The 26,088-nt window shown below is 35.5% G+C and overlaps 1 pseudogene; it reads left to right on the forward strand.

The window, feature by feature from the left end:
* Nucleotides 1-22,652: 22,652 nt before the first annotated feature.
* LOC138835915 (small ribosomal subunit protein bS16m pseudogene) lies at nt 22,653-23,125 on the forward strand (annotated as a pseudogene).
* Nucleotides 23,126-26,088: the final 2,963 nt, after the last annotated feature.

Raw genomic sequence — 26,088 nt, forward strand, 5'->3', positions numbered from 1 at the left:
ACAACCCCAGATATCCTTATAAATGTGCATGCTTATGTTATTATAGCTGCCTCAATGTGTGTCCATTGACAAATAAGAGCTTCTCACACAAACTTCTCTGTGGGTTCTAAAAAGATAAAGGAAGTAATACAATTTTAATATGAAAAATAGTATCTTTCCTTGTACAGGAAAGGTAGGCTACCTTTTGTGAATAAAAGGAAAAACAAATTTATATTAGCGTGTACATATCAGTTGCCTATTATAAGGTTATACAGTATGTATAAATGGAATAATCACAATAAAATCTCCTTGAAAACCTCTAGTTATTAATAATATGTTTAAAAATAATGCATGTTTGTATACACATGCATTATTCATAGGAAACAAGATAACTAACTGTTGAGTCGGGGAATTCAATGGTTATCTGGCTTCTAGCTATTAAAGACTATTGAGTCACAGGTAATTGTAACTCCTCTGTACAGTATTTTCACAATAAAAAATCATAAAAAAGGCCTATTGGATCAAATATTTCTTTGGGCTTCTCAAGGGTTAATCATTCTAGCTTTCAATTATTTTTCATTCTTCCTACCACATAAATTCCTATCTCCTATATTTCTTGTGAAATCAATTACATATTTAAAACTTAAAGAAATATTTGAAATCTTCCCACACATTATTATGGGTTTGCTTCAGGAAAGATGTACAGGTTGTGTGATCTTCCAAAATGCTAGAACACTAAGGTATTCATGGGATTTTACAACCAAAACTCAAACAGCAAAATGATTTAACTTCGCAGACTCACACAAGAGACAAAGCTTTCTGAGGCTGACCCATGTGATGTGATCATCTGTTCTAGAAGAAAAAAGTAAAGATTAAAGTCAATATTAGTATGTATGAATCATGAATTTTCTAAAATGGGTTGCTATGACTGTTTCCTCTTGTTGACAGAAAAAGATGTGAGTTCTAATTGGCACGTTCAGTTTTATATACTCAGATATTTAAATATACCTTGTATTAGAATTTTCCTCTTTAGCAATTTTTATTCTTATAATATTTTCATCTTTGAGTATTATTGAACATTGTCATCCTGAATTATATAAAGTAGTGGAGCCCAGGGTGATAGAAGGAAAGGAAAAGAAAGGATATCAATATATAGATAGATACAGACATAGATTGATATATTGATATATATATATATATATATAAATATCTCTTACTCCTTATAAAATTAGCTTTATTAATTATAAGCTGTAATTTTCATTTATAAAACTTACTGTATCTTTGGCAAGCCTACACAGGTAAAGATAACCTTCTGAGTATCTTCCAAGGGAAGATAATAAAATAAGAAGATAAGATTGGTTATTATTTTCACTTCTTTATATATATATATATATATATATTATTGTAAAGATACTGTACAAAGGAGTTACAGTTACATGAGCAAGGTAAAGAGTCCATTTCCTATCCAGCATTGTTACCCCCTTCTTTGATTTTCCCCTACCATCTCTTCCCTTTCCACTTTCCCAACTCCTTTCTCCCCTCCCCCCACCCAAGTTATAAAGCTCGTTTTCAACGTGTAGTGTCTTGTACATCTCGTTGTTACAATGGGTCATCCTGTATCATTATTTCAGCATTTTGTTATTTCCCTTCCCCTCCCCAAAAAACTAGAAAAAAATATATAGAAGATGCAGGACACTGGAATCAAATACAGAGCTTGAATAACAAACATATTGCGAATTTTATCAAGCCTACTTTGTTTTACTCATATCCTAAAACTATGAAAGGACAAGCTCAATCTTGTAAGATAGGTTTGTCTCTGTATCTTTGAATTGATGGTAACAGTGTTGATGTGAGGAGAGGGAGAAGAGGGGTAGTATTTCTTTAAGCCTTCTTACTACCCAGTGTTCATCGAGTTTTCCAACTTCTGAACAGTTATGGTGGGAAGGAATGACTAACTCCACTAGCTGCTTGATTTGGGTTTATTTCCTCAGAGCTGGACACTATCCTTGTTTCTTCTCCCTTTTCCCATTTTCAGAGAAAGTTGCCAAAATGATTCAGCTTTTCAGCTTACTTTATTCCCGTAAGTTCTGTCTGGCCTATAAATAGCCCATGTCTTCTTGAGTTTCATTGGAGACTGTTACTCGCTGTCTCCCCTTTTAACCATTAGGGCTCCAACTTTCATACGTTTTTGCCCTCATAACTAGTTTTAATTCTACCTCAGTCCCCCTCAAAAGAAAATTTTATCCCTATTCCTTCCATGCTTTATGAACGGCAGAGTATAGTGGTTTATTACCCTACTAACAGTTAGATTAGACTATTTAGTGGCTTGTATTGCTAACTTGCATTTTCAGAGAATAGACATAGACCCTTAAAATTCTTTTCCTTTAAACTACTTTTACCCAGAAGCTTCTGTTTTCCCAACATTATTAATAGTGGATTCCAGCTATCAAAATAAATATTTCTACACAATTGGTTATTACATAATAAACAGGAAATAATTATTCAAACATCTTAATTTTATAAGCAGTTTGTGGTATATTATGAGTGTAGAATTTTTTTCAGCACTATGATTATTTGTTTTACTAAACTTTTTCAAGAACACTGACAAAGATAAGGAAATGGCATTGATGTAACCCATCTATTGTTTGTATTTGGTTGAGTTTTTTTTTAAACAAAACAGTATAAGCGTAGAAATAGTTTTCACACTAAGCATTCATGTTAGTGTGATAGAACAGCCAGCTATTGAATGTACACCTAGATCATTGCTAGATGGAAAATTAGCTGGCCACTTATGAGCTGTGTGTGACACTGAGCAGCTCTCTTGACTTTATGGAGTTTCATTTTCTCAAATCTGTAATAATGAGAATTAGATACATACTCTTTCAACGACTCCCCAAAGGAACACTGATTTTATATAAGCTGGTCAAAGTAAGGCTCTGAAATGTACTTAGGAAACTGAGGGAGAAGGATCACAAAATAAAACAAAAAATCAAAACACATTGACTATTTTTCCAGTCTTTTAAAAAAAGTAAAAAGCATTCAATGCCCTCAATGTATAAGAGTGAGCCTGTCAGATGCTGTCAAATTCCTACTGTGTTTTCTGGTTTGTTATTTCTACAGTATAACTTTTGATAATATTTGGAGGTAAGATTGTGAGGACTTCAACAAAGGTCAGAATATGATTATGAGTAAAACATATTGAATAACTGTCTAACACCTTATTAATGATGGAGCTAATCCTTAATATCTGCTAACTAGAATGAAAAAGCTAATGAATAAAGCAAAAGTGACCAAATCTTGACATTTCAATGGCATTACCTTTGTAGTCTCCAGTGCCTTTAATTCCTACTAAAATACCTGTCAAGGCAATGGGAAAAATATTACATAAATCACCGATGACCTAAAGTCAGATTTGGGCAAGAGACTTTGCTAAATCTGTGAGCTGATGTGATTAGAGGGGGGAAAAACTTACTAAAGAAACTACAGCCTACCCAGATTAAAGTTCATTGGATACCTAATTCTAGTAACTAAGAGAATATCAAGATACTGTTTTACTACTCACTAATTCATTACATTTGGGACAACCAAATAGGATCATTTCACTTTTATTTTATTGACTTTGTTTTTTTATTTTATGACTTTTTTTATTTTTATTTTTTTATTTTATGACTTTGTTGCGCTTTTATCTTGTCAATGAAAGAATTTCTCAGAAACTCATGTAGAAAGTTGCAATGAAGGTTTGGAAGTTAAGCATTCTTGCCTAAATTTCCACAAGTAAAACATAAGAATTGGAGGCTAGAAGAAATTCTTAATCAGAATATATTCTGGATATTGTACTAATTACTGCCTCTTCTTGCTCCAAACAGAAAAGAAAGTTTTCTATAAAAGAAATAGCAGTTTCAGTGGCACATAGCTACCTGACTCAGTTATATCTAAGCCTAAAAATGATACTTGATTCAGGAACTGTTTATATAAATTTGCCATGGGAAAGCTTTTGTGGGCAAAGAAAATAATATGAGATGAGCATATCAATATATATGACACTGAATTCAGAAAATCCTGAAACTTTACAAATTAATGTAAAATAATTTTGTGAGATTATGTAGGAACAAATATTTCAGCATGGAGTTTTTGAGTTGGTTTTTGCATTCACTTTAGTTGAGCAAAGTTTTCAGATTAATTTTGATGAGGTTGGGGCTGGGAAGGTGCTCAGTGGTAGAGCACTTGCTTTGCATGCATGAGGTCCTGGGTTCGATTCCTCAGCACCTCATAAGCAAAAAGAAAAAAACCAGAAGTGGCACTGTGGCTCAAGTGGTAGAGCGCTAGCCTTGAGCTGAAGAGCTGAGGGACAGCACCCAGGCCCAGAGTTCAGGCCCCACGACCAGACCCCCCCCCCCAAAATTGATGAGGTTAATTGCTAGAAATTTCACATTCCTTTTTATCTCAGATGTGTAAATTGGAAAATCATTTCATTTTTGTTGTAGCAAGACAAGAAAATAATGTCTGTGTCATAAAGAATAGACTCTGTAGCTAAGCCAAACCTCACTCCTTCTCTAGATGGAAGAAAAAGGCTGGAAGATTGCAGATAAACATAACCAATGAGGCATGCAGGCCTCACGAGGAGGGAGAGATAAGGGAAAGCATAGCTGAAAAATCACAACAGATTTTCAGAGCAGAAGAGAGCTCTGGTCATCAAAAAAGTGACATAAAAAATAGAAAATCTTCTGGGCGCCAGTGACTCACATCTGTAATCTTTGCTACTCAGGAGGTTGAGAGCTCAGCCAGGGCAGGAAAGTCTATGAGACTCTTTTTTTCTATTTTTTTTATTTAAATTTTAATTTTATTGTCAAGGTAATGTATATAGGGATTATAGTTATATAAGTAAGGTAGTGAGTACATTTCTTGTCAAACTTGTTACCCCCACCCTTATTTTTCTCCCATTTTCCCTCCCCCCTCCAAGTTTTACAGTTCATTTCCAACATAATGTTTTGTGGGTATTGCATTGGTTCCGCCTTTGTTCTTAGTCTCACAATTTTTTGTTCCCCTTCCCTTCCCTAATTCAGATAAACATATACCAGAATCAAATACAGTGACAACAGAGGGAATAAACCATAGAGGGAAGTAAAAACACAAAAGAAAAACAAAATCAAACAGCATGAGACTCTTATCTCCAGTTGAAACAGCCAGAAGTAACTCTGGCTCAAGTGGAAGAGTGGGAGCCTTGAGCAAAAGGAGCTCAGGAATAGTGCCAAGGCCCAGAGTTCAAGCCCTAGGACTGGCTAAATAAATAATCAAATAAATAGATAATAAAATGGAAAATCATTGAAAAGATAACATTAGGGTAAAAGAACAAGGACTTGAGAAAAACCATAAGATAATACTTAAAGGACTATTCTAAGCATAAATATTATTAAAAAGATTCTGGTTAGGCTATTAGCTCATTTCTAAGACATGGCTTAGAATACTTTAGTATAGAAAACAGCGATGGAACAGTACATGCATGGAGGATAATTTATCTCCATCTGAATATGTGCAGATATGATAGATTGAAGTGGAGTAATGTGATGGAGTTTTGGGGTTTTTATAACAGCTCCGATTTTAATTATTTTTTCATTGATAAATTAATAAAGCCATTAATTTCCCGAGTGTTGTCACACAAAAATATTGACATATAATTTAATAAACTCTTCACATGTCATGCAAAAACTTCTTGGAGAAGTTTGAGTGGTTTGGTTTTCTTTTGTTGAGTAAAATTCATTTATTTTGAAAAATCTGCATCGTGATGACCTCTTCTGCATCGTGAAAGAGCCGCAATCAGGTAGTCTTAAAATCATCTTGATCAACACCAGAAGACCAAACACAATGGAATGCTTCCATCAGATCTGACCATAAATATTTTGTTGGTACAGATCATTGGGTAGTTATAAATATTTTGTTTCAGTGAAGTCTGTATAGTGCTTTGATCCTACAAAACATGGTCTACATGAAACATTTTCAGACATCTGGGAGCCCAATCCTAAAATCCTTAGGGATTAGACTCTAAGATGACAGGTTAAATATTTTTATTGTAAAATAATACCAAAATGTTCCTTTTTGTGTTATAAATAAACTTTATAATTATTCTTCTTCCCTTTATTAATTTCCTTTGTGCCCTTCCCAAGCAGATCATTTTTTATTGAAATTTAAAGCACTCAGTAAATAATGTCTACAAGAATCTGAGATAATTGTCTAAAAATCTTCAAATAATCACATACATCTTTTTTTTCCCCTTGGGGATCTCTAAATCAAACTTTTTTGATTCATCAGAAATGCTACCAGTGGTTAAATCCTATGGAATTTAATCCATAGTTGACATCTGATCCCTACATACAAAATTGAAGTATATATAATAACTCAAATACAAGAAAAATTAATATAATTCCTGTTTATTTTAACATGAATTGTAGTTTTGTAGATAAGAGGTCAAAAACTATTAAGGCAGCTTAAAGCAAATTAATTTCATACTGAGCTACAGTTGACTCACCATGCATTCATATCTAACTGTCCAGATTAAGGGTTTTTGTTTGTTTATTTGTTTTTTTCCATGGGGCTTGAACTCTGGGCTTAGGCGCTATCCTTCAGCTCTTCAGCTCAAGAAGAGTGCTCTACCACTTTAGCCACAGCACCACTTCTGGTTTTCTGAGTGATTTAGTGGAGATAAGAGTCTCATGGACTTTCCTGCTTGGCCTGGCTTTAAACCATGATCCTCAGATCTCAACCTCCTGAACAGCTAGGATTACAGGCATGAGCCGCCAACACCCAGCCCCAATTAATGTTTTTGTATACATATACATATATGAAGCAATAACCACAATTCTAAGCTCTACTGCCCCCTGGAAGTGTTCCTTTGCCCTTTGTTTTATCTCCCTCTACTTCCACCCTTGCCATTCCAAGTGATCTCTATATATTAATAGGTATTTTTTGTGGAATTTTTGGTAAATAGTCATAGTGTATTCATTCTTTTTGGGGGTCAGTTTTTGTCCCTCTAGATAATTACTTCAGAATTCACTCATGTATTAATAGACATCATTTTTCATTCCTTCCTTTTATTATTGTTTTTAAAAATTATATCCATTAAATGGCTGTATTGCAGTGGATTTACCCATTGAGCTGTAGAATTGCACACTTGGGTTATTTCTAGTATAAGCTCTTACAAATAAAGTTTCAATAAATATTCATTCACAAGTCATGATGTGTATATAGACTCTAACTTATCATGAGGTAAATATCTTGGGCTAGAAAAAAACAATAGTGTGTGTTTAACTTTAAGAAACCATTACTGGGTTTACCAAAGGGTAGATCTAATTTTACTATTCCAGTATTAGTGTGTGTTCCATTTACTCATTGTTTTCACTAGCATTTAGTACATTCATTTTCTTAAAAAATCTTATATATTCTAATAGGTGTTTGTAGTACTGTAATTTTTATTTCCTAATGCTCCTGAATGGATTTTAATGTATTTAACTACTTATTTATATTTTTGGTCTGTGTCTTTTCAATTTTTTTTGTAAATTCTTATTGAGTTATGTGTTATAGATGAGAAATTTATTTACTTCATGCAAATAATAAGGAGGATGATTGATAGTTAATATAGTATACACATTTAGTTTTATAAAAGAATAGTAAACTTTCTTCCAGAGTGGTTCCCATCAACAGTGAATGAGTTTCTATTGCTCTATATTGTGATTAGAATTTTGTGTTGTTGGTATTTTGAATTTTAATAGGTATATAATAGCATCTCATCATTTCAATTTTTATATATTTCTGATATCATAATATATGTGTTAACAACATTAAATTATTATGACAAAATACATAAATTATATTTAAGAAATGTAATGACTCAACACGGGTTAAAACATAGTTTCAAAATATTGGCTTGTAACTAAATTAAGAAAGAATTTAGTTGTCAAATATTAGAAAATTAGAAAATATTTTTTTAAATTGTCATGTTATTTTTTATGCTTGCTGGAAATATTTCAAAAATTGAGCAAAATTGCTTAAGCAAAGTTCCTTTCATTTCTATGAACAATATTTACAGATTTTTCTCTGTAAAAATGAAAAATAGTAAATAATGGAATTTGAAACCTACCTAATTCTCACATTAAAATAAATTCAAAATATTATCATTAATTATATAAGCTGATTAAAAAATGAGAAAAACTATTTCATTAAACTTTTCATTCTAGTAACCTTTTTGTTTTAATGATCCATGAACAAATAACTCATTATTAACTAATAACAACTGTAAAGATAATTAAGCCAGAAAATATATTTGATACTTAGTCCTTTAGATCACAATAAAAAAAACTTTGCATACAATTTTTGGTTTCAAAGAAAACCTCAGAAACATTTTAAAAAGCCTTTGATACATGAAAATATATTTTATATAAAATCTTGTATAGCAATAAAAATTGTGTGATTACACAAAACAAATTATACAAAATGTCTTAAATACAACTCATTATGATTATTTAATGAGTGATTTTTTTGTCCCAAATTATTACTACTTAGATTCTACTGTTGTTTTTTTTTTTGTTTTTTGTTGATTGTGGGGTCTGAATTCTGGGCCTGGGTGCTGTCCCTCAGCTTTTCTGCTCAAGGCTGGCACTCTACCACTTGAGCCACAGTGCCGCTTCTGGCTTTTTCTGCTTAGGTGGTTTTGAGGAATCAAACTCAGGGCCTCATGCATGCAAGGCAAGCACTCTACCACTGAGCCACCTTCCTAGTCTTTCTACTGGTCTTTTTAAATAAGGGATATATCACTCTGTGTGTGTGTGTGTGTGTGTGTGTGTGTGTGTGTGTGTGTGTGTGCAAGTGTGACCTGGGCCTGATCACTGAGCTTTTTTTTCCCCTGAAGGCTAGTGCTCTTATCATTTGAGCCACAGCTGGACTTGTTTCATTGGAGGTAAGAATCTCACAAATTTTCCTACCCAGAATGGCTTGAACCACAATCCTCAGATCTCAGCCTCCTGTCTAGCTAGGGTTATAGGCAAGTATTGGTACTTGGCTGGGAGCATGAACAGGGATTCCCAAGGAGCAAGGGGATTGATGAAGGAGATGGAGAGAAGGCTGAAGGCACAACTCTGTTTATTTCAGTAAAAGCCTCAGCTATATACACTTTTTATATTTGTCAAATGTTTGTATCACATTGTTTTAGGACCAACCACGCCAGCAAGGGTAGATAGTACCACACCAGCAAAGGTAGATAGTACGTACCCTTTTTTACTCTATTTCGAACAATCGTTGCCTACTATACTCCCTCAGATAAAACCCCAGGCCCAAAGCCAAGAAAAACACTTCCTCAAATAAAAGGGCAAGTACTTGCAGCCCAGAGGGCTGGAGTCAATGGGGAGAGGAGGTAGGAGGGGCGGGGGGTTCTTTGCTTACACGTTTCCAGCTCCTGACACGTCATGGTCTGCAACAACATTGTATCCTTCCAACAATCAATAGAGAATAAGATGTAGATTTCAGCTTTAAAATAGGAAATAATGGAAATGATTTTCAAAATCAAAATCAAAGAGGGACATAGATATAAGGGTGAACTCCAATTGTGTAGTTATAAAATTATTAGAGCTTTCAATCTATGAACAGGCAGGAAGTTATAACATAGCTAGGAAGGTCCAGGGAGAAGATGCTAGATAATTGGTGAGGAGGAAATTGCCTACCAGTAGTGAGAATATCCATTTCCAGATTCTAAATACTTAGAGACACAATCATCAATGGATAGTCCTTAATTTGGTTCCCAAATTTTCGACTTTGTCTCTTCTAAGTCACTTTCCATGTAGCTATCCAAGTAGTCATGCTAAAAAAATAACAACAACAACAAAAAATATAGGATTGTAGTCTCTTTTTTGCTCAGTTATTTGTTAGATGCCCGTTATATTTCTCAAGATAAAAGGTAAATACTCCCAAAATTCAGTAGCTTAATAAGAAAGCTTATTCTTCTGCCAGAAACAATTAAATGGGCATTGGAAAGCAGAGAAATTCCCTGTTTACACCATTATATATACATGGAGATTTCTTTCATCTTGTTATTTCTCATCTTTTATGGTACATTCTCACCTATATAGTCAAAACTGATTTGACTCAGAGGTCTTTGATCCATTTGGAGTTGATTCAGGTGCAGGGTGATTGTTTTTACTATTCGGGGCCTTTTATTGTTCCCTAGGAATTTCTGGATTGCCTCTTCTATTTCCTTGAAGAATGAGGTTGGAATATTGATAGGTATCGCATTGAATTTGTAGAGAGCCTTTGGAAGTATTGCCATTTTCACAATGTTGATCTTTCCAATCTAGAAGCGTGGGAGTTTTTGCCACTTTCTAAGTTCTGTTTTTATTTCCTTTTTCAGGTTTTTAAAGTTTTCATCACAGAGGTCCTTCACTTCTTTGGTTAAGTTAATTATTTGACCTATGATGTCTACATTTGAGGTCACTAAGAGAAAATTCATGTATGAGTCTAGGAACTCTAAAGAACCAAGAGATGTGTGTGTGTGTGTGTGTGTGTGTGTGTGTGTGTGTGTGTGTGTGTGTGTGTGAGTGTGTGTGTGTGTGTATGTGAGTGTGTGTGTATGAGAGAGAGAAAGAGAGAATATGTGTGTGTGTGTGTGTGTGTGTGTGACTGCATAAAATAAAAAGAATAGATTCATCAGTCATGGAGGCTGACATATCCTAAGCTGGCTGTCAGTCTTCCACCTAGAGACTCAGGAGAGCTGATATGTATTTCTAGTATGGATCCAAAATTCTGAGACCTAGGAGATCTAATAATTTATGGTTTTAGCCCAAGTCCAAGAACACTTAGAACAGATTAGGTAAGTCTATTCACATTAGACAGAAAAATCTCCTTTATTCAGGTTAGTAATTACATACTAATGTCATCCACACTACCCTCAGTGATAAAATACAAGAATGATATTTTACAACATATCTGGGCACCTGTGACCCCGTCAGATTGACACATAAATAAACCATCACATTTGGATTAGGAATTAGATAAATAAACAGTATATATTACAAACTTATATGCATCTACTTATTTTTCCTACAATTTCTTTTGATTTTTTTTTCCTTTGGTCAGTCATGGGGCTTGAACTCTGGGCTTGGGCACTGTCCCTGTGCTCTTCAGCTCAAGGCGAGAGCTCTATCGCTGGAGCCACATCTCCACTTCTGGTTTTCTAGTGGTTTATTGGAGATAAGAGTCTCATGGACTTTCCTGCCCAGGCTGGCTTTGAACCGTGATCCTCAGATCTCAGCCTCCTGAGTAGCTAGGGTTACAGGCATGAATCACTGGTGCCCGGCCTTAATTTTAATTTTTATTGTAAAGGTGATGTACAAAAGGGTTGTAGTTACACAAGTCAGGGAATGAATATGTTTCTTTTTTAACAGTGTCACCTCTTCTCTCAGTTTTAACTAGTAAGAACTCAATTGTGTGACTATCTATGATCAGGTACATAAGAAGCTAAAAATATGCCTACTTAATTTGCCTTGTATGAATGAGAGAATAGATTTGGAGGGCAGCTATCATCCTCTGTCATGTATGCATAGTAGTACTCAAGACAAAGTATTATTCCTATTGCTTCCAAATTATCTGTTCTAATTTAGCCACATTTTCAATCATCCCTACATATAATTTCACTTGCTATACTTTCAAGAACTCTCATGTCATGTCTTTGTTTATAAAATTACCACTGCCTATAATTCTCTCTTCCCAATTTTGTTTCTTGTCAATAAATTTCTCATATTCCCATATAATATATATAGCTTGGAGTAAGTATATGTATGCACCCATCTTTGTGATGAATCAGAATTATCAGAATGAGGTTTCTCAAAGATGATTCTTGGTAGGGAAAATAGAAATTATACTTATGGTACACTTAGAATGACTTCTATAAACCTGGTGGGTGATAATTTTTTTCCAGTAGTCAGAAGTGTGAGTGGAAATGTGAACCTAGAAAACTGGGAAACTCTGGGTGGTTTTTGTTTTCACTTTTCTATGTTCAGCCATAAACTGAAACTGTTTGCTATATTGCTCTTTGGTCATCATTGCTTTTGAACTTATTGCTTAGTTTCCCTACTGTTGAGAATTGCTTTAATAAAGGAAACAAAAGCTTATAATATAAGATACATATTCTTGTATTTTTTCTAAGTGCCATTGGAATTGCTTTCTATGCAGTTTTTTAATTTGTATATTCTACTCCTAGGGTCAGTGCCCTTGGTTTTAAAGAAGTTTTCCAAGTGTACAGTAAATGTTTTAGATTTCTACTTCCTCAGTTTATATGAAATCTCCTTATGAATCAACATTTCCTTCACTGCTCTTTACATCTTTTACATCTCTTATTTGACAGCAACATAGTTTTAAAGCATAACTTTATTAAAGAAAAACACTATTCTAGGTCAACAAGCTTCCTCAACTGAATGTTTTTGAGCAAATAAGATACTACAGAAAAATTGTTTGTAAAAAAAAAAAGAAAGAAAAATTGTTTGTGTGACTGTTTTCAGTTCTCCCATTGCTAGTGTATAGTTAGAAATATTCTGAATGCATAAAAGGCAAGTTAATTTACTTCGTATGCTAGAGAAATCTCAGGGCATTAGGGCTTAGTTTCCTGGGAACTAAGTTCTAAAAAAGAGTCTGATCAAATTATTCCAAAACTCTTTCTTGAGAAAAAAACATGTCCTACTAAAATAGAAATACAAGGTTTTATCTTGTCTTTTAGTAAAAGAATTAAGCAGATTCAGTAGGTTAATGGTCTTATAATTTAAAACATATGAGATTTAATCTTTTCTGTTTATATCATAGGCAGTAGTTGTAACTTTAAGTTTAGATAGTGAATACCACCATCAAAACTATTTAAGTAATAACTAGAGTAGAAATTTTAACAAAAATGATGTTGGAGACAAACAATAAAAAATATTTCAAATGCTTAGAATATTTCAAATAAAAATATTTCAAATACTTAGAACTACAAGTGTTTGTAGCTAAATCAATTAGATATTATTGTAACAATTTTGGTATAAGTCTCCCATTGTTTTTACTTTTTTCCAGTATTAGTTATTTCTTTTCCTCCTCCTTCCTCCTCTTCTTTCTCCTCCTCCTTTTCCATTTCTTCCTCTACCCATGAGGAATAGTTCTTATATTATTATATTGATACTAGAAGGCAGTAGGTAATTTTTGCTAAGTATGCGGTATATTAAAAAACGTCTTTTTTTGTCATTAGGTGCATTCTTTGCTTTTGACCCTTTGGCATAGCTTTTAGGCTTAAAAATGTGCTACAAATATGTGGAAATGCCAATTTAACAAAAATAACTTAACAGAAGAGCTACTTTTAATAATGTTATTCTAGCTTCCTCATACCAAAATGAACAAATCCATAAGGATACAGCGAGAATACTTTATAGAACTAATATAGAACCTTCTTACCTTCTTGAAAAGCCAGGCATGATTCTAATGGAAAGAACTATAAAAAGATGTTTCTGAGTTCTGGGAAAATGGCAGTGGAGAAGCTGGAGGCTAAACAAGCTCTCACATAGAAAGCAGTTTTAGTGCTCCAGTGAACAGTCCTAAGCCAGAGAATCACACGAAGTGTGCCATCACAGGACAGAGAGTTAGGCCAGAGAGGGAAAATCCAGGCAAGGAGACAGATCTGAGCACTTGCCAGCAGCCACGGCTACGGTGGTGGTGGCATTGGCGGCGATGGCGGCCATAGCCACCATACCTACAACACAGAGAGTCTGGGACAAAGGCGCCAGAAGCAGCAGTCAAGCAGATTCTACTCAACACCAGCAAGAATTGACAAGAAGCTGACATCTTCATCCTGCAGATCGCAGACCAGAGACAACCCAGGAATCAAGACTCCAGCATGAGTAGAAGCCTGACATCCTCACTCCTTCTCAGGGAGCAGAGGAGGGAAGGACACCCCCACCCCCAACTATGGGAGATCTCATCTTTGATACTGACAAAGGCCTGGCTGAGCAGCTAGCTCCAACTAAGGCCTTGGAAGAAAACAAGAGTCACTTAGCAAGTCACAGGAACCTAACCTGACCTGCCAGGGTCAGCTCCACCCAGGGGAAAGTCACCCAGTCTGGGAGGAGCAAGCTCCACCAGCCCCAGGAGTGGCTTTCTTCACTGGGTAAACAGAAACAGAGGCTGCCCCTCCCTACAGCAGCCTTAACAATCAATTGAAATTCAGTAAACATAAACCCTGAGAATGGCTCCAGGCTGGGCTCTGTGAGTGTCTCAGAATATAGACCCTCAGGGAAAAGCTACTGTTTGCTGAAAGGCCTCAACTCTACCCAGAGCCTAGCCTCATCACAGCATCTCCAAACTTGAGGAAACAGCCATCTCCCTCTTATGTGAAACTCAAAGCAGATCTCCCTCCCATTGAACTAGCTTGGGAGGAGGATCACAAAATCCTGAATAAAGCAGAGCATTTTTCTGTCTGCTCAAATAAACTGACTAACCACAGAAAAATCAAACACCCCAAGCAGACCAGAGACTACAACAAGAGACTGGTTGCGGACACAAGGGAGATACAGGATCTTCCCATCCCCCCAAAAAAGTCAAAGAACTCTTTTTTTGTACCTTTTATAAAAATTTTTTTTAACTTTTTTTAATTTTTAATTTTTAAATTAAAAAAATTGTTTTCTATTAACTTTTTTTTCTTCCTCTTATAATTTTTATTTTAGGGGCATATGTGTGTGTGTGCTTTTTTTTTTTTCTTTTTTCCTTTTTGTTTAGCGCTATTGACCTTTTGATCCCTTTTTTTCTTACTTTCTCATTCTTTTCACTTTTTCTTCTCTTTCATTCTTCTTTGCATGACTTAATTGCTCTTCTGCTCATCCTCAGATATACCCATAGTCGATTATTAGACCTTATCCCCCATTGTGTGCACACTGAATCCAGAAATTTATTACTGAATTCAAAACCTCTTAGACTTAAATTCCTTAATAGCAGTACTACCTCTTTATACCTATATAATATTTTAAGCATTTTTATTTTTAAGCTTTTCACATCTCCTTTCTATCCCTCCCCTTCTCTTATCCTATCCCCGTTCTTCTCTGAATATTACATTGTTAAATTTGCATAATTTTTGTGTTTCACTTTTTAATTTTTAATTTCTGTTTTTCTATTTTTTCTTGTCTCTTTTTTCTTTCTCCTTCTTCTTTTTTTTCTCTCTCTCTCCTATCATTCTATCCAACCTATTTCCTGCTTTGAGATTAGGACTTAGTTAAGTTAACTCTCCCTCTATATTTTCCACATCCCTCTATTCCTATTTTTACCCAAATCTCTCCCTAAACCTAATAATTTCTCATATGCCAAATTCTTCTTTGCAGTTTGCAGCCCATTAATACATATTTGTTTGATGTTGAATAGATAAATCTGTTGAACTACATTGTATCTGCAGACTTTTGACTGTGCAACTACAGACTTTGGTTGATGCTTGCCTTAATATAGTGTTCACAAAACTGGTGTTACTTTCATTCCAAATGGGCAGAACAAGCTGGAAAAACACAAGAAAAATGGCAAGTATGGTATCTCAACTCCCACTCATAATAATCAGGAGACAGAACAGATAATGAATAATCCAGAGGAGAGTTCCCAAAAAGCTCTACAAACACTACTGGTAAACATGGTAAATGAAAGATTGAAAACCTGCAAAGGACTCAGTGTGAGCATGATAGGGAGAGAGAGGAGGCAAACCAAAGGTCAATACAGGAATATCATGAGCATGAGGAAACTACTCAAAGATTGATACAGGAATTGTGTAAGCAGCTTGAGAACACAAAGAGAAATAAAGGAATGGCATGAGCAGGCTGAGATCAGTCAGAGATAGACAGGAATTGCAGGAGCTGGCCGAGAACAGACAAAGAGAAACTCAGGAATGCCATGAGCAGGCTGAGAACACTCAAAGAGAACTACAGGAATTGCGTGAACGTGAGGAAGCTAATCAAAGAGTAATACAGGAATTGAGAGAGCAGGATGAGAATAGACAAAGATCACTAAAGGTATTCATGGAATCTATAAACAGAGAGCTGAAAGAAGTCAGGGAGTCCACAAAGGGAATGCTGAATGGAACCCAACAGAAGGAATGGGAGCCCAACGAAACCATAACCAATCAACTAAGTGATTTGAGAATAAACACTGAACTCTGAATTAAGGAAGTAAAGAAGTTCATACAAGATCTAAAACAAAGCTCCAACAAAGAATTTCAAGCCATCAAAGCCGACCAAATAGAAGGAAAAGAAATAAAAAACAAAGTAGAAAGTCTTTATTGTAGGTTAGACCATGCAGAAGATTGAATCACGAGGATTGAAGACAGCCTAGATATTATAGAGAAAGAACGTGCAACCATCCAAGACAAATCCAAGAAATATGATAGATCTATTCAACACTTGGAAGACACCATCAGAAGGACTAATCTGAGGATAATGGGTGTAGAGGAGAACCTAGAGACAGAAGTTAATGGTCTAGGAAATTTGTTTAATGTGATCCTAGCAGAGAACTTCCCAAAACATGCAAAAAGATAGGCCTATTCAGATACAAGAAGCTTTTAGAACTCCAAATAGACCAGACCAGAACAGGGCATCCCACTGTCACATTATAATCTTCACAGGATCTATTCACACCAAGGAAAAGATCCTTAAAGCTGCAAAGGAGAAAAGATTGATCACCTATAAAGAGAAACCAATTAGAATCACCTCAGATTACTCAGCAGACACAATCAAAGCAAGAAGAGCCTGGAATGATGTATTCCAGGCTCTAAAGACAAACAACTATCAACCAAGAATACTGTACCCAGCTAAACTCTCCTTCACAACTGAAGGTCAAATAAAAACCTTGCATCGTAAAGAAAAATTGAAACAATATTTCTCCACCAAACCAGCCCTACAAAAGATTCTTAAAGATGTCCTATACATAGAAAACCAATAAGACCACAATAAATGCCAAGAAACCGCACCCAAACTGAGAATCCAAGAACCATAGGAAGAACCCAGTTGTCACAGCCCCCAAAAAGGTGGATAAAATGTCAGGAACTTCCAAATACCTCTTAGTCATATCTCTCAACATTAACGGATTTAACTCTCCAATTAAGCAACATAGACTGTCTAGTTGGATTAAAAAGCAAGATCCTTCCATCTGCTGCCTTCAGGAGTCACATCTTGCCCATAAAAAGAAACACATTTTCAATGTGAAAGGCTGGAACAAAAATCTATCAAGAAAATGGCCCCCATAAACTGGTGGGAGTTGCAATCCTAATATCAGATAAAATAGACTTCAAATTAAAATTAGTGAGAAAAGATAAAGAAGGATGCTACATACTAATTAAGGTATCTCTCCTTCAGGAGAGCACCCAAATTTATCCAAGAAACACTACTTTCCCTCAAATCCCACATAGATCTAAAGACATTAATTGTTGGGGACTTTAACACACCACTTTCCCCACTAGATAGATCAACTCGGCAAAAACTCAACAGAGAAACTGCAGATCTAAACAACTGCATAGATCAACTAGATTTAACAGACATCTACTGAATATTTCACCCAGCAGCATCAGAATACACATTTTATCTCAGCAGCACATGGAACATTTTCGAAAATAGATCACATTTTAGGCCACAAAGCAAACTTGTCCAAATTCAGAAACATTGAAGTTATGCCCTGCATTCTCTCAGACTCAAGGGAATAAAATTAGAACACAACACCAAAAGCCACCAAAGAAAGTCATGTAACACATGGAGGCTGACCAACACACTGCTGAATCACGAGTGGGTCATGGAAGAGATTAGAAAGGAAATTCAAATGTTCGTGATATTCAACAAAAATGAACACATAAATTACCAGCTCCTCTGGGGCACAGCAAAGGCAGTACTCAGAGGCAAGTTTATAGCTCTGGGTTCCTACATCAACAAATTGGAGAGATCTGAAACCAACAATTTAATGAGACATCTGAGCCTCCTTGAAAAAGAGCAGCAAGATAAATCCCAATCCAGTAGATGGAAAGAAATAATTAAAATTAAATCAGAATTAAATGAATTAGAATAAAAAAACATAGAATCAACAAAACAAAGAGTTGGTTCTTCAAAAAAATTAACATAATTGACAGACTCTTAGAAAATCTTATCAGAAAAAGAAGAGAACACACCCAAATAAATACACTCAGAGATGAGAATGGAAACATCACCACAGAAACAACCAAGATTCAGAACATTATAAGGGAATACTTCTCAAAACTTTATGCTAATACGTTTGAGAACTTGGCAGAAATGGACCTTTTCCTAGCAAATATTGACATGCCGAAACTAAACCAAGATGAGTTAAACCATGTTAACAGGCCCATATCAAGCACTGAAATAGAAACAGCACTAAGAGACATCCCATCTAAGAAAAGCCCAGGACTGGATGGTTTTCTACAAGGCCTTCAAAGCAGAGCTCACCCCAATGCTCCTCCAACTCTTCAATGAAATTGAATGAAAAAGTTCACTACCGAACTCATTCTATGAAGCCATCATAATCCTCATCCAAAAACCAGCAGGGGCTCATCAAAGAAAGAGAAATATAGACCCATTTCTTTGATGAACCTTGATCAAAGACCTCAGAGTCAAAGCAGACACTCTGAAAACATTACAGGAAGGAATAAGAGAAACCCTAGGTCTCCTTGGCACAGGCCGAAATTTTCTTAATAGAGACCCAGAAACACAACAAATCAAAGAAAGATTGGACAACTGGGATTGCATGAAATTGCATAGCTTCTGCATGGCAAAGGACATAGCTAGCAAGAGAGAAGATCTTTACTAGCCATACAACCAACAAGGGTCTCATATCTCAAATATACCAAGAACTCAAAAAATTAAATCCCCCAACAACAAATCTTAAAAGAAACAACTGCCCAAAAAATAAGTGGCCTAAAGACTTAAAGAGAAACTTCTCTGAAGAGGAAAGGATGGCCAACAGACACCTGAAGAAATGGTCAACCTCCCTAGCCATAAAAGAAATGCAAATCAAGGGCTGGGAAGGTGGCTCAGTGGTAGAGAGCTTGCCTTGCATGCCTGAGGCCCTGGGTTCGATTTCTCAGCACCACATAAGCGAAAAGAAAAAAGCCAGAAGTGGCGCTGTGGCTCAAGTGGTAGAGTGCTAGCCTTGAGCTGAAGAGCTGAGGGACAGCACCCAGGTCCAGAGTTCAGGCCCCACGACCGGACCCAAAAAAAAAAAAAAAAAAGAAATGCAAATCAAAACAACATTGAGATACCACCACACCCCAGTTAGAATGGCTAAAATCAAGAACTCTAATAACAATAGATGCTGGAGGGGATGTGGACAGAAGGGAACCTTACTGCATTGTAGGTGGGAGTGTAAACTTGTTCAACCACTTTGGAAAGCAGTATGGAGGTTCCTCAAAAGACTCCACATAGAGCTCCCCTATGACCCAGCAATCCCACTTTTGGACATTTACCCAAATGTTCACAAACAAGACCACACTAAAGTTATCAGCACGACTATGCTTATTGCAGCCTTATTTACCATAGCTAAGATATGGAACCAACCCAGATGCCCCTCAGTAGATGAATGGATCAAGAAAATGTGATATATATACACAATGGAATTCTATGCCTCCATCAGAAAGAATGACATTGCCTCAATTGTTAAGAAATGGAAAGACTTGGAAAAAATTATATTAAGTGAAGTAAGCCAGGCCGCAAGAAGCATAGGTCCAATGGTTTCCCTTATTGCAATAATTAGTATATATCTGAGTCAAGCAGAAAAGTTCAGATAAGTTGATGTTAGGGAAATGAACCCTAAGATATGTATTCAAATGTTTTTTTTTCTTTCTTGTGATTATTTCTAACTCATTTATAAGTTTATTTCTTTGTTGCTTTGTATGTCCCTCCCCCACGGTATAACACCTGCTTTCACTGTAATTGATGTTGGTATAATTTGTGGAGGGGAAGGTAAAAAACAAATCGTTTAAATAGGGATCCAGGTGGACCCATTGCAACAATGAAATGTACAAGTTGTTATGTCAAAAATGAACTTTACAACTTTGGTGGGGGGGGATGGAAGGGGGGAAAATTGGGTCGGGGGTGGGGGGAGCATGGGAAGGGATGGGAAGGGATGGGAAGGGGAACCAAAGGAGGAGTCTACAATGCTTGATAAGAAATGTACTCATTATCTTGCCCATGTAATTGTAACCCCTCTGTACAGTATTTTCACAATAATAATAAAAAATTACAGTATGAGTAAAGAGTACATAACATAGAAACCATTTACTGGGAAATAATTGTTACTAATCTCATAACAATAGATTATTTGATTTGTGGCTGTAAAAGTTTGTAGTTATACAAGTTTTTGTTTTCCTTCCTTTTTGCTTTGTCTCCAATCCTCTGCTAGCAAAAGGTTTTGTATATTCATTAATATCTTAATCTTTTTTGCTAATTCTAAAATAATATTTTGGAAGAAAACAGCAGTTACCAAAATTAGAAAAAAATGCTTGGCAAATAAATCTCATTTAAAGTGGCTAATTAAAATCTGAGCTCAACAAACTCCTGATTTTTTTCATTAATCACTAAAGACAAATTACTGCACCCAAGTATAAAAAAAGTTGTATTAAATCCTAAACTCTAAGTAAAATCTTTCATCTATGTCCATTCAAGCACTTCTCTAGGTTAATAAATATTCAGAATGCTTAGCATGAAAACTTCAACATGGATGGCTAACAAGATAGATTTCTACTAGGCCATTTATGTATTCACAATGGATAATTCACCTGTTTGGCCCTCTAATAAGTGTAGCCAGGTCTAAAATATTATAATTCATAGTTGAGAGGAAATGTTTTTAAAATTTGGAATAAATATGAGATAGAGAGATTATTTCCTTTCTGATAACTCCTTCAAAAAGGTTTGAGAAGCCTGAAATAATACCATGACCAAAGCAAGACAGCTGGCTTTCTCTCCAAGATTGTAAAAATTATGGATTTAAGGGGGAAACAAGTAGACTTGATCTACTTTGTGATCGATAGAAAGTAGATTTTGTCACTAAATAGAATGACAATTATATCCAAACCAGAGGCTGATGTGTTAATGGATATAAAATTGCATTATCCTTCATTGCTAACGTTATTTTCTCTGAACCAAAGAAAAGTAACTGGCTAGCAAAACCCATCATTGGTTAGATTAGCTTCACCTGTGCCAGCTTCTGACTTAAGAGCAGTCTTGACACTTACAGTGTTTGCTTTCCTACAAGTTTTGCAATGTTTCTTTCCTAAAAGTTTAGCTATTTCAGCATAATCATATTTCACTTGTTCTGCTCTGTAATCTAAACACTAAGATCAATACAAAAGTTATAAATTAATGACTTTATTATAGTCAAGGTTCCCCAGAGAAACTATGCCAATTTATTTTATATAGAGATATTTTATATGCATTATTTTTATGTACGTGTGTGGAAAGGTAAATAGATGGACAGATAGACATTGACAATTACTTTGAGAAATCGTTTTACATGATTATGGAGACTATGAAATCCCAAATCTGCAGTATAGGCCAGCAGGCTAGAGACACAAACAAGAAGTTCAGAGAAAACTATAAAGGGAGTCACTCAGCAGAGTTCCCTTTTCCTTTGGGGAGGTTAATCTTTTTCTCTTAAGATCTTCAACTGTTTGGATAAGATCAAGTCTTGTTTATTAAATGTTTATTATGTTAATGGCAGTGTATTTTAAAACAACATCCAAAAATCTAGAATGACTTTTGACTAAGTACCTAGGTACTGTGTCCTCCTCTGCTTGAGATACAAAATTAAACAGAATAGTGACCAGTGACCTAGTAAGTGCTTAAGATTTTGAGCATCTAGGGATGAGGAAGAAAGTTCAGTGAGGGAACAACAGTGTGGGTAAGTGTCAGGATGAAGGGAAGCACCAGGGAGCTTTTAGATTCTTGGAAGAGGTTATATTTAAGCTTATGAAACACTCCAAATAATAACATTCTTGGGACTTAAAAAGGGGGTAGAGAAATGAAAATGGGCAGAGAAACTAGACAGAGAAACTGCAGTTCTGAACCCTTGAGATGAAAGAGCAGATTTATTCAGAGCATAGAATTCAAGGTTATCTATACCATGAGTCAGAAGATTAACAGGGAGCCAATCATTATAGGCCCTTAATACCATGTTAAGGAGATTCCTGGTTACTCTCCCTGGTTAGTGAAAGACCTCTGCTTTCTGATAGCTTTTTCTTTGGTTGCTTTTACCATGCATAAAGACAGTGCAATTTCTTAATCCCACTCTAACAGAAAAGCTCTGCGTGTTGACACAATCTCCAACTCAGTAAGATCAAAACTCAAACTGCAAGTCAAATGGTCCATTATTCCCAACTCAGACTAAAGGAACACAATCAGCTTCAAAATAACCTATGGAGCTACATTAAAGCTCCAGTCATTTTAAATATCAAGCCATAAAGACACTGCTACCTCAACGCTTCTCAGCACGCACAGTATTGTCCTTTCTGAATGATTAATTAATGAGAGGGTCACAGACACTCTGGCATTAATTACTGACTTCTTCCTTTGCACAAAGCTAGAAGCTATGTTAAAATTAGAGGGTAAGACAAATGCCGCCGTTGCTTCTGGAACCTGGGCTGCTTTCGGGAGGTGATGGAACTGATCTTGGGGACCAATGGGGGTCTCACCACTCTTCCCTGCAAGACCTACCATGGGGGCCATCTTGCTATGTGTGGCTGCACTAGCCAGCCTTTTTACTGCAGTGTGGCTGCTCACAATAAATATGCCCAGAAAGACCATTTCGTGGAGCAGTTGAACTATGACCCCCTGCCATGGACAAAAGCTCCTTGCCCTTAACCTGGACTGTATTCATTATTAGGTCAGCTGTGGGGTTCACCTCTCTAAACCTACAGAGAAGCTTCTAGGTCTTTCTGGTTTCTTCCCCTCTGCATCCTATGATGATTACAAATGCTGAGAGACAGCCAAGGAAATGAGCATGTGAAGTCCTCTTAGCTTCTCAGGAAACAGAATCTGAGGCTCCAGAGCCAGAAAGAAGCAAGCTGACTCCAGTGAACATAGCGATTGTAAGGTCAGAATCTTCTAAAATACTTGTGTGGAGCTCTTGATTTTTGTTAGGTTTTGAGGTCAATAAAAGTCACGCATCCTCTTCTGGCTTAATTTGAACAAGGGCAAGGCAGAGATTTGTTCTTGTTGGGGAAAAAAAAAGAAAGAAAAGAAATGCAATTCAAGTTCTGTCAATGCAAAAATTATGATCCTGTAGAATGACAGCCCTGGTCAAAATAGAGAGAAATAACTGGAATTTAGAAGCAAATAGGAAAGGAATTTAATACTTGTAGTTAGTATAGTGTCTGGCACAAAGTATCTAATAAAGCCCTGAGCTTTTGATGGGGATGCTGCCTATGAAAGCATCTGGAAACCACTTTCTAGCAATAGCGACTATGGGATATTTCTTCATTGTACACAACATTGAAAGCTGAGTAAGATTTCAAAATAATGATTTTCAGATATGGGTATTCCTAATTCCAATAAAAGACAGAATCAAAAAGCTCAGGGGAAAGGTTAGTGAAGAACAAGTTCTCAAAGATTCATAGTCATAAGAAAAAAATTTAAAGCTCTTCAGGAAGCAATTGTCCCGTTGGCTAATGCTTTCACTGTTTTAAAACATGAGCCACTTTAAGAGAAAATCTGTAGTGATCCACCCATATTTCCCACTTTAGAAGAATCTTGTTCATATTAAAATATCCTAATTTCTTCTTTTTTGAATTTTAAAAAAGAGAAAACAAGAATATTTATAACATACACATCTATCATATTCCCAACCTTGAGTTAAATGGTCAATAGATAGAACCTGCATTACCTAAAAGAATGTCATAAGACATTTATCAGTTTAAATGATCTTGATTTTGTATTTTCATTGACATCCTTTTTTTAACCTTTACTACATGACTTTCAAGAAAAAAGTCTTGGAAATTTAAATTAATATGTGATATTGCTGCCTGTTTGTAATATATGTAAGCTATAAATTACTATGTGATATTGCCGCCTGTTTGTAATATATGTAAGCTATACTCACCATATGTTGTTCTCTAACTTGCTGGTTTCTTTCTCATCTCAGCCCATAACTGGATTTAAAAATGACAAATGTAGTAGGAGGTTTTCAACCCTAAGAGAATTCTTGGCTCCAGTGTTTAAGAACATCTAGAGTTGCCTGCCTAATACTTCCTGGAAATGAAATTTAGGACTTTGTCTGGAAGTGCCCTTGAGAAACTTAGAAAGATGTTCTTTGACACTAAATACTTGAAGTTAGTAATTCATATAAAAGTGTTTGTATCAGCAATCATACTTTAACATTCTAAATAAACACTTGTAGCTTAAAGAACTCTCTTAAAATATTTGATTTACTAATACTCTGAAAGTAAAATCTTTTCCTATAGCTTAAATCATCATACAAAACCAGAAAACACATCCACTTTCCTCTAAAAAGGAAAATTTAAATATCTTATTTTACTATGTGTAAGTAAGTGATCAATTTGAGTCAGTTGTCAAAGTAAGTTAACTTTACCATGTCTACAGACACAGGAGCACTACAGCAGCTAATGTGTTGGTAATAAAAAAGAAAAGGGCCTTATGGTCAGCTCCTACTTCACAGTCATTTTCATGCCTTACAGTTTCCCTTAAGAGATCACTTAAAGGGATACTCTTCTTCTTCCCTCATATGGGAGATGAGCTTTGATGTTTAGGGTCTACCTATTACTTGAACCACTGAATTCTGTAGTCTAATTATCTCCCAATGTGATAGAGCCTAGATCCTGCTCTGTCCTTAGGGCTCATTTTGTGATGACCTGACTTTGACTATAAGTATAAATTTGAGTCATCTGATACAACAGACAATTTGTAGCAAAACTTGGATAAGGATTTATTAATTTATTATTTTATCAAGGGCAACAGACTATTATTGTGATAGCATCAAGTTTGTGGGATTCACATTATGGATATGCTGTTACACATAAAAGCACATGATTATAGGTCATCACAACTAATACATAGAAAATCAAATGGGGATCTGATCCCATTCAATGAGGGGATTTGGGCAAAATTTCTTTATTCACATAAAGAAATTCATTCTTTCAAAAATCTAACAATTTCCCTTTAGCCCATAACTCTTCCTTCCTTCCTTCCTTTCTTTCTTTCTTTCCTTCCTTCCTTCCTTCCTTCTTTCTTTCTTTCTTTCTTTCTTTCTTTCTTTCTTTCTTTCTTTCTTTCTTTCTTTCTTTCTTTCTTTCTTTCTTTCTTTCTTTTTTTCTCTCCATACTAGCATGTGAACTCAAGGCTATGTCTGTGTGCTTGCTAGTCAGGTACTCTGCAACTCGAGCCATGCTTCCAGCTCTTATTGCTTTAGCTATTTATTGACTAGGGTCTTGCTATTTGCCTAGACAAGTCTGGACCGTGATCCTCCTATTTAGCTGAGTAACAGGCACATGCTACCACATCTAGCTTTTTCTTGATTCAGATTGTATCTCATAATTTTTTTTTTGCAGGCTGGCCTCTAACTAGGATCCTCCTGATTTGAACCTCCTAAGTAGCTAAGATTACAGTCATGAGTATGGTGAGTAGCTGCTATTTTCTAACTTACATTTTTATTTCCATATATCAAGACTTCAGATATACTAAAAGTTTTGAATAAGAGAGCTTATCAATTGTATATTTTATATTTTTGTCACATATACATTTAAAATTTTTAAATACTTGAAAATACAAAGAAGAAATGAGTTGCTCATAACCCTATACTCTACAAGAAATAATACCACTAACTCTTATTATAACAACATATTTGGTAAATGCTTTATGTCAATTTTCATAGTCTAGGAATGATTTCATCCTCTGGATATATGCAGCCTTGCTGGTTTCTGATCCTTTATGAGCACCTGCAGAGTACTGCTTCTGTTCTATTTGCTCTGAGGACAATCATGTGTTATAGTATGTCTTAACTCCTTCATAAACAAAGCCAAATCTCCACCTTGATTTCCCTTAATGAGATGAATTCTACTAGAGAATGTCACAGATAACT

The sequence above is a fragment of the Dipodomys merriami genome, unplaced genomic scaffold (genome assembly GCF_024711535.1).
Source record: "Dipodomys merriami isolate MVZ:Mamm:240054 unplaced genomic scaffold, mDipMer1.0.p SCAF_10, whole genome shotgun sequence".
Taxonomy (NCBI): domain Eukaryota; kingdom Metazoa; phylum Chordata; class Mammalia; order Rodentia; family Heteromyidae; genus Dipodomys; species Dipodomys merriami.